Here is a 9,820-nt window from a genome sequence, read left to right on the forward strand (position 1 = left end):
CCTCACCCCTCAAACCCTGAGGAGACCCTAACCCTAGCCCTGAGCCAAAAGGCCCTCACCCCTCAAACCCTGAGGAGACCCTAACCCTAGCCCTGGGCCAAAAGGCCCTAATCCCTTAAACAATGAGGAGACCCTGTCCCTAGCCGTGAGCTAAAAGGCCCTAATTCCTTAAACACAGCAGACAATCATTGAAGCAGTTTTTATTCCCATCACATCTCCAAATATAACGCTGGTCATTAACGGTGGATATTTTATCTGCTGAAGTTGCTGTACAAACACACTTTACTCACCTCCTTATTATAAAGAAGTCCAGAAAACGTCTGAGAGACCCTCAGAGCATCTGGAGACCTGCTGATCCGGGACACCTGAGACGATGACTTGACAGTTTGGATCATTGGAGGAAAAACACAGACATGAAGGTCAGTTCAGGACTTTTGCACAACACTCTACAAACCAGAAAATCAAGACAAATCTGTTCTAACAGGAGACAAAAAGCTGAACAACAGACTCTGTTGAAATCTGTTTTCCAGTAAATGTTCAGTAAATGCTCGGTTGTCACCTGCTGGACAGGTTTGTTGTTTCTGCAGAGAAATGACGGCGGTGGGCTGAGGTCCAGGTGAGTTTTCCACCTGTAGAGTGCAGATTTAATGCATCTTCTGCAGACGTTGGTGTTCAGTCTGACTGTTTGTTACCTCGGTGTGACCTCAGCTTGTTCCTGAAGGAAGCAAGATTTAAATAATCTGAAGCATGAACAAACAACAGGACGTTCTGTTTCACTGCTTTAATCTGTCGGCCTGCTCATTTCAGCTTCCAGTTACAGTTCAGATCATTTTTTACTTAATAATTCAGAAAATATTCATTCTTCTTTCTGCAGTCATTCAGCTTTCATTCAGCAGTCATTCAGCTTTTATTCAGCTTTTATTCAGCTTTTATTCAGCAGTCTTTCAGCTTTTATTCAGCAGTCATTCACCTTTTATTCAGCAGTCTTTCAGCTTTTATTCAGCAGTCATTCACCTTTTATTCAGCAGCCTGTCAGCTTTTATTCAGCTTTTATTCAGCAGCCTGTCAGCTTTTATTCAGCTTTTATTCAGCAGCCTGTCAGCTTTTATTCAGCTTTTATTCAGCAGCCTGTCAGCAGTCATTTACCTTTTATTCAGCAGTCTTTCAGCTTTTATTCAGCTTTTTTTCAGCAGTCATTCAGCTTTTATTCAGCAGCCTGTCAGCTTTTATTCAGCTTTTATTCAGCAGCCTGTCAGCTTTTATTCAGCTTTTATTCAGCAGCCTGTCAGCTTTTATTCAGCTTTTATTCAGCAGCCTGTCAGCAGTCATTTACCTTTTATTCAGCAGTCTTTCAGCTTTTATTCAGCTTTTTTTCAGCAGTCATTCAGCTTTTATTCAGCAGCCTGTCAGCTTTTATTCAGCTTTTATTCAGCAGCCTGTCAGCTTTTATTCAGCTTTTATTCAGCAGCCTGTCAGCTTTTATTCAGCTTTTATTCAGCAGCCTGTCAGCTTTTATTCAGCAGCCTGTCAGCTTTTATTCAGCAGTCTTTCAGCAGTCAGCGTTTAACTCTCTGTTTTCACAGAAAATGTTATTTCAAGCTAAATCTTTTATTTTTTATCAGATAAATTTTATTGTAATAAAGAACAAAGCCAAACAGGTTATGAACACGTGCTGGAATGTATTTTTGTAAATTGTTCTGAAACAAACACACCTTTCTTTGTCTCACCTGTCCGTCAGGAATGCTTCCAGGAAGCTGCTTCTCCTCGTGTTTCTGACTTGTTAATAATCTTATTGTTTCGTGTGGGAGGCTCCAGACGGGCGGGACTCTGGACAGGTATAAAGGCAGAGACGTCCTGCGGCACCACAAGAAGAAGACAGAGTCCCACCTGTCCAACGTCTGACCGCACCTGTCCAACATCTGACCACACCTGAGCAACTTCTGACCGCACCTGAGCATCGTCTGCTGCACCTGAGCATCGTCTGCTGCACCTGTCCAACATCTGACCACACCTGACAGGTGAGACAAAATTATTTCCCTTTCGACAGAAAAACTGGAGAAAATTTAGAAACTCAAAAAGATGAATATTGTCTAAAAGTCCAGAACTTTGTGCCTGAAGGAAACTGATCTGTTGGAAAGAATTTGTTGTTTATATTTTTTAAAAGTTGGAGGAATTTGAGGATTTAAAAACAAAAACAGTTAAAGTTTCATTAAACATCTGGTTCAGAGGCAGAATGTTCTGTATTTATTTATAAAACTCAAGGAACTAAAAGCAGCTCAGGTCTGTGACAGAATCATAAGAACTAATATTTGATCCGTTTTCTTCTTTATTTGTTTCTACATCGAGTTTATCCATAAACAGAAGAAACACAAATCTAGAAGGAAAAGTATTTTTACACCTAAAATGAATTTGATGGTTGTGTAAACATCAACATGTTTATTTGAGGATGATTAAAGTGTCTTCTCTCAGGATGAAGACATGTGTTGTCCTCGCTGCAGTCCTGCTGCTCCTGTCTCAGTCTCCACCTTCATGTAAACCCTGCCGCTCATTAAAACATCTTTTTCTGCTCATTCCTCCATCTGCCTTCTAAACATCTGGTTTCTTTTGAAGGTTGTACGAATCATGAAGGCTGTGTCAACAATGGTCACGGCAGCCATGATGCCCCGCCGTCAGGTCGCTCATCTTTTTATTAGACATTGTCTTCTTCTGAACCTATGGTTTTATTTACACTCGATCTGTTTCTCTGTTTTCAGATGATGGTCTGACTGACTTTACTGTCGAAGTTAGAAATCAAATCCAAAACTCTCCTCCAAACACCTACCAAGCTAAAGTGGCACCATTCGGGATCCTCATCGGAGCGCTAAACCGACTCCTGTACACCCAAGAGTTTCAGTGAGTTAACAGCTGCTTAATGAGCCCCGCCCATGTGCTGAATAAGCCCCGCCCATCAGTGTCAGTGAGTTAACAGCTGCTTAATGAGCCCCGCCCATCTGCTGAATAAGCCCCGCCCATCAGTGTCAGTGAGTTAACAGCTGCTTAACCCTCTGGTGGCCTTGGGGTCAAACTGACCTGAGGTCATTAGGGCTTTAGGAGGGTTAAACAGTATGAACGCTGAGCTGTTAAAGCAAAATCAGCAAAACAAGCTAAAATACAAAAGCACATTGTTGTCTATAAAGTGAAGCTAGCAGAATGCTATATAAAAGCTAAAAGTAGCATGGTGTTTTTCTTTCGGCTGCTCCCAGCTTGCAGTAGTCGCCACAGTGAGTGAGTCACATGACAGACCTGATGTCATGTGACTGTGACTCAACCTGAAGCCCCTCCTGATGCAACCTGGGTTCGGACCTGATGCCTCTGGTACTAACAGTACCAGAACGCCAGCTAAATGTAGCCAAACGCGAGCTAAAAGCTAAAGCTAAATGAGAAACATTGATCAGCATCATCAGGGTTTTCAGACGCATCAAACAGAAAACAAATACCCCCCCCCCCTCAGCCATCAGTAAATCCTTCGTGTGCTTTCAGCTTCACCTACATCGCAGATCCAAACTACGGTCCGTACCTGCAGAGCGTCAACCGGGTTTCAGCCAGTTTACAGGACAGAACCTACTGGAGTCTGCTGAGCAAGAAGGCAGGGTGTGATTTCACACCTCTGACAGTCGGTGAGTTGGACAGCAGGGTTTGATTTTTCTACCTGCAGCACCGACGCTGATGGCAGCTTTTCTGTCTGCAGGGATCGGATGCTATCAGCCACAGCAACATGAGATAATCCTGCTGAATTTCACGACCTACTAGGCTTCAGTTACTCCCAGAGGACCAATCAGCCGTTTTCTTACAGTGGAGTTCCAAAGAAAGTTGAATATAATCGTTATTTTCATAAAAAGCCCTGATTAATGGAAGTCATGGCCGCTGGGAGCACCTCTGGGAACGCCGCTGGGAACGCCGCTGGGAACGCCGCTGGATTCCCACCTGAGGAGAATTTACAGGTTTTATTTGTCCTCTGCAGAGTTTTCAGGTTAAACAGCTGATCCGGGGTCAAAGGTCACATGGATGAGACTTTCACAGGGTTGGTGGGGGTCTTTTCTTATTTTAGGGCTTTACTTGATGCTTTAAATGAATTCTTTTAACAGCTGTCCAAAGACAAGACATTTATCTGATCTTCTTTAATGTAAACTGTTCCTGACTTACATAAAAATACATTAAAATTCAAAGTTTAAATATATTTCAAGCTTAAAGTAAAGATTGTGATTATTCTGAAGAAAGGTGTGTGTGATTAGAAGCAGGGGGCAGCAGCGCTCCACCAGCAGGATTTTATCCCCTTAGGTTTGGGTTTCTTTGTGATCCCAGCAAACAGACATTTTTATCTGATACTTTCAGGAAACTTTCTGCTGAGATAAACTCTGAACTGTTTTCATCTTTGTTGTAAAATGTTCATGAAAGTCTTGTTTCTTTATAAGGAAGTCAGAGTAACAAACAGTCAGGCAAAGAGGAACAATTCAGCTCCAGAAAAATAAAATATTAATCCCGTCTAACAGTCTGTGTCTGTTTCTTGTTTGGCTGCAGTTAAATGAAGATGTTATCTGTGTGAGACATCTTCTTCCTCTCAGTCTCACCTGATTTCAGGTGTTTTCCTCTGAGGAGAAGCTTGCTTCAGAACCAGAACCTGGCCTGTAGTTCTGGTTCTGGTTCTGGTACTGATCTGTGAAGCTCAGTCAGAGGAACCATCAGGTTCTTCTTCCTCAGAGGAGTCCTGCTTCTGAGCTGCAGAAACCTTTCTGATCTACCCCCGCATCATGATGCTGCCACCACCGTGCTTCGTTGTTGGGATGGTGTTAGCAGCTCCTTCGACCTCATGGTTTGGATTTTTCCAGATCAGGTCCAATCAGGTTCATTTAGCATTTAGATCAGGAGGAACCTCAGCTAAACTTCCAGTGTTTTGATGGTTTTATACTTAATAAATTTACAGATTTGTCTAAAAATGTGTTTTCATTTTGTGCTGATGGAACTGAGTGCAGATTGATGAGATGGAGTGTGTCATCAGGCTGCAGCAGAAGGAAACCTGAAGCTGCTGCTTATTTTACTGGCTAATATTTTATGCCTCAGTTGTTTTTTAGAACTAAAAGGGAGGAAAGGAAGAGAAAGATTTCTTCTTCTCTGGTTGTTGTTTGTTCAAACAGGTTTTATAAAGTCAGGCGCTCAGTCCACGCAGGAACACGGCCCTCAGCAGCTCCTGACGGTCATTAAGTGTGCCTGACGCATGGGTGCAGGCCGACCTGCGTAATCGAAGCCTGCAGCCTGCCAGAACAGATCCATCATCATTTACGTCCTGCTGGGCCCCGTTTGTCTCTGTGGGCACTCCCGCCCTGCCCCGCCTACCAGAGGTCAGGGCATAAGAGAGCGTTTAGAGGCTCCGAGCTGCAAATGAAAGGCCGGCCTTGAAAAGCTGCAGGAAATGAGCGTGAAACGAACGTCACAACCGAATCAAAGGAGAGAGGAGGCTGTAGATCACCTGGGAGGGATGGATGGATGGATGGATGGATGGATGGATGGATGGATGGATGGATGGATGGATGGATGGATGGAGCCCCTCCCTCCCCCCCTCCTCACACAGTCAGGGCTCTGTTCTTTACAGTTACTACCTCCATGTTTCCAGGATAATATTGTCTCTGGCAGAGAGAAGCAGAAAACTGATCCCTGAGAAAACAAACAGCAGCGTTGGTGCGCAGGTAACACAAGGGCCATGTGCTGCAAGGGCGGGAGGGGGAGGGGTGAGTCAAACAGGTGAGGCTTCAAAGCACAGGACCAGAACCTGACAGTCAGCTTATTGATCCGATCAGAACAAACGATCGGCCTTCAGTCACGCTGCAAGAAACCGGTTAAACGTGGCAGAATCACCACAAAAATGCAGCTACAAACCAAAAAAATAACAACCAAACCCAAACCACAGAGACACACCTGAACCAGGAAACGTCCCCGCCACGCTCCAGGACCCGTTAGGACGTGAAGGATCAGTCCCAGGATGGACTCTGCTTCAGGGTCTTCATGAGGTCTTCAGGTTTTTACTCTTTCAGACTTGACTCCACACAGAAACTGCAGTTTAGGAATTACAAACCATCATTTTTTATTTGGAAAAAGGTTCCAGAAAAATCTTGAACTTGTTGCGTTTTTGCATAGACCCCATCTTTAAAACGATGACGTCATCGCTCCGCCTCATAGTTGACTCTCAGGAGAAGCAGATGAAATGATAAATACTCTAAATACTTTCATTAACCCTGAGTCACAGAAAGGAGGCTGAGACTAACAGAATTAATAAACCTTTACATTTTAAATCATTCTTTCTAACTGGAAACAATCATTTATTGTTAATGCTTTTATGATGCGTTCAGGACCGTAAAGGGGGCGGAGCAAAGATGGCTCCAACTTCATCCTTTCATCCAACATCTTAAAAAAAATGTCCACTTTTTAAAAAATGGTGATTTTTTACCTTAAAGAACAGCTTTAGGCTCTTCATGGTCTTAGTTTGTGTTCAGTTTGGATGTTTTTTGTCTCTTTAAGTTTATTTAGTTCTGTTTGAGATCATTTTTATCCATTTGTGAGGATTTTTATTTTTTGTTGTTATTATTTTTTTTTATTGATGACTGTTTTTAATCTAAACTTGTTTTCTGTTAGAAATGAAGGGAAATGAGTGAAAAAGTAAACTTTCTGACCCTTCAGTGGCTCGTCATCCTCATCCTCATCCTCATGGATGAAGACGTGTTTCCATCTTCATGGTATCAGATGAAGCAGACAGAGATTCCTTTCACAGCACACAAACTCCAGCCGTTCATTTGGACCGGGTCGGGAGTTCTGGACAACATTCTGTGGTGTCATGTAGTTCTGTTAAACGTCAAAGCTGCTTGAAGCTAAAATAATTGTATAAATATGAATTAAAGTTTGAAATGAAAAGGATCTGAGGTGGGTTGGACCCAAACTCTGAGCCTCAGGTTGGAGAAACCGTTTAATTCTGACCCAACTGATGAGCTAAAGGCTAGTCCGACTGCAGCTTGGACCTGAGAGGGTCCCTGTCTGCTTCACTGCAGAGTGCTGAATGAATGAATGAATGAATGAATGAATGAATGAATGAATGAATGTTTAGTGTTTTCTCTTCTTTCATTGTTTTCTGTCGCCTTAAATGTCCTCCCTGCAGGCTGCGTTGTCTCTGTCCCTCAGTGGTTCTGGTCCTGAAACCCGACGGTCCAGATTTAGTCCTGAGCTTCATGGAGCTCCTCAGATGAAGGTCTGGTTCTTTTTCCTTCACTCGTGTTTCTTCTGTTCTGCAGGTTGGTGACAATCTCTTCCTGCAGCAACAACAGGCAGAGCCCCTCCAGGAGACATGTCTCTCTGAACGTTAATGGACATTTTCCCTCCAGGAGACATGTCTCTCAGACATTGTCCCTGCAGGAAACACCAACAACAGGTGCTGAGGTCCCTGCGGTCGGCCTGAGAGGACCACCGACTGAATCCAGAGCTGTCAGAGTTTCCATGTTGGAGCTGCAGCCTCTTCATTCATGGTGCTGCTCTGTGTCAGAGCCTGAGGCCTCCTCCTCCTCCTCCTCCTCCTCCTCCTCCTCCTCAGAGAGCCTCTGCTGATCCACCTGCAGCCTGTGAGCTCCTCGTGATGGACTCAGCCTAAAGGGGGCACTGGAATAACATCTGCAGCAGCCCAGAAACCCTGAGATGAAGAGCAGAACTCCGGCTGGATCAGCTTTAAAGTGTTTCAGTGTTTCTGCTCAGAGGAGCAGCTGTGAAGGAGAACTTTAACTTCCTTCATGGTGGAAAAAACAGCAGCACAGAAAGCTTTAAGATCAAGAACTCTTCTGGATTGTTCCGAACTCAGAACTCATTAAGAAAACATCCCTGAATGTCCAGGACGAACCACACCGGTGATGAGAAGAATCAGTGATGGCCTGGTTCTGGTTCTGGTTCTGTTGGAGGTTTCTTCCTGTTAAAAGGGAGTCCTGCATCTAAAGAACTTTAATAAGTTACTGCGTGTGAATGTTTTTTATTCTAACCAGCCTGACTTTGATTAAACGGATTAGAATCTGGATCTGAATTAGATTTAGGACTTTATTTAGGATTTTATTCTTTTCTTCGGAGCCCGGAGGTGACTGTTGTTGTGAATTGGTGAGATGTAAAAAAACAACAAACTGATTTGATTAAATCATCAGATTTGAGGCAGCAGTCGTCTTATTTCCATGACTCCAAACGTTTGGGTGATAAAAACTGTAAAAGATGATTTAATAGTGTTTAAACTCCTTGTTGGATCTAAAATCCTGTTTTCTGTCAAACTGTTTCATCTTTGATGCTTTTAATTGATTTAACTGAAGAAATGTTTCATTTCAACAGCTGATCAAAGCAAAGACCAGCAGAACCGAGTTTCATCATGAAGGTTTCTGTTTACCTCACTGCTTCACATCTACAGGTGGATGGTTGTCCACCTGCACCTCCAGCTGCTGCAGCTCTCAGTCTCTGAGAGTGAATCCAAACAGCCGATTCTTCAGCTGTTTGTCTGCAGAGCTGAAGGCGCTCTCGGCTCCTCGTTTCTTGTTTCAGTGAACTTTAAACCATCTCTGGGTTCTGCAGAGGCAGAACCTGGAGGTCCAGGTTCTGTTTACGTCTCAGCAAAGACGCCCACCTTCCTCTGATGCTTTAACATAAACCACCCTTTAAACAGGACAGTCCTCTCTGACCGCAGGGACACATGTGGACACATGTGGACACATGTGGACGCACAGGAAGGAAGCAGGGTTTCTTTTTACAAACAACAAAACCAGGCGGGGAAAAAAAAATAAAATATTACAATAAAAAGAGTCAAAGACATGAAAATAATGTCTCATTACAGCCGTTAAAGTTCAGATGTCTGGATTTTATTTGTTTCACTCATGAAGGAGGAATCTGAAGGTTCTTTTGGTTTGTGGACGTTCTGAACGAGCTGAACTCAGAATCCTCCAACATTTCCAGCTAAAATAATCTCTCCTCACGTTGTTACAAGATCTGAAATAAGAGCAGAAAAAAATGAACTTTTCTCCAGCTGCTCCGTCAGTCGGACCCACCTGGAAACAGCCGAAGGACTGAAAACAGCCGAAGTGACTATAAACAGCTGAAGTGACTGAAAACAGCCGAAGTGACTGAAAACAGGTTGATGGAGACGTCTGACAGTTCTGACCCGTTAACATCTGTGGAGAAAAATTCTGTGTTTACACTCAGTGAGGACCTGCATTTCAGATCAACTACCAGAGGGAACGCTCTCTAACCGCACTGTTTGATGTTTTTATGTTTGAGCGACGTAATGCAGGGGCCCCTCACATCCAGGGGCCCCTCTTATCTAGGGGCCCCTCACATCCAGGGGCCCCTCTTATCTAGGGGCCCCTCACAGCCAGGGGCCCCTAACAGCCAGAGGCCTCTTACATCCAGGGGCCCCTCTGTTCCAGGGCCCCCTCTTATCCAGGGCTCTCTCTTATCCAAGAGCCCCTCACAGCCAGGGGCCCCTCTTATCTAGGGGCCCCTCACAGCCAGGGGCCCCTCTTATCTAGGGGCCCCTCACAGCCAGGGGCCCCTCTTGTCTAGGGGCCCCTCACAGCCAGGGGCCTCTCACATCCAGGGACCCCTCACAGCCAGGGGCCTCTTACATCCAGGGGCCCCTCACAGCAAGGGGCCCATCTATTCCAGGGGCCTCTCACATCCAGGGGTCTCTCACATCCGGGGCCCCCCTCACATCCGGGGGGCCCTCACATCCAGGGGCCTCTCACATCCAGGGGCCCCTCACATCCAGGGGGCCCTCACATCC

Source organism: Kryptolebias marmoratus, linkage group LG4 (genome assembly GCF_001649575.2).
Source record: "Kryptolebias marmoratus isolate JLee-2015 linkage group LG4, ASM164957v2, whole genome shotgun sequence".
Lineage (NCBI taxonomy): Eukaryota > Metazoa > Chordata > Actinopteri > Cyprinodontiformes > Rivulidae > Kryptolebias > Kryptolebias marmoratus.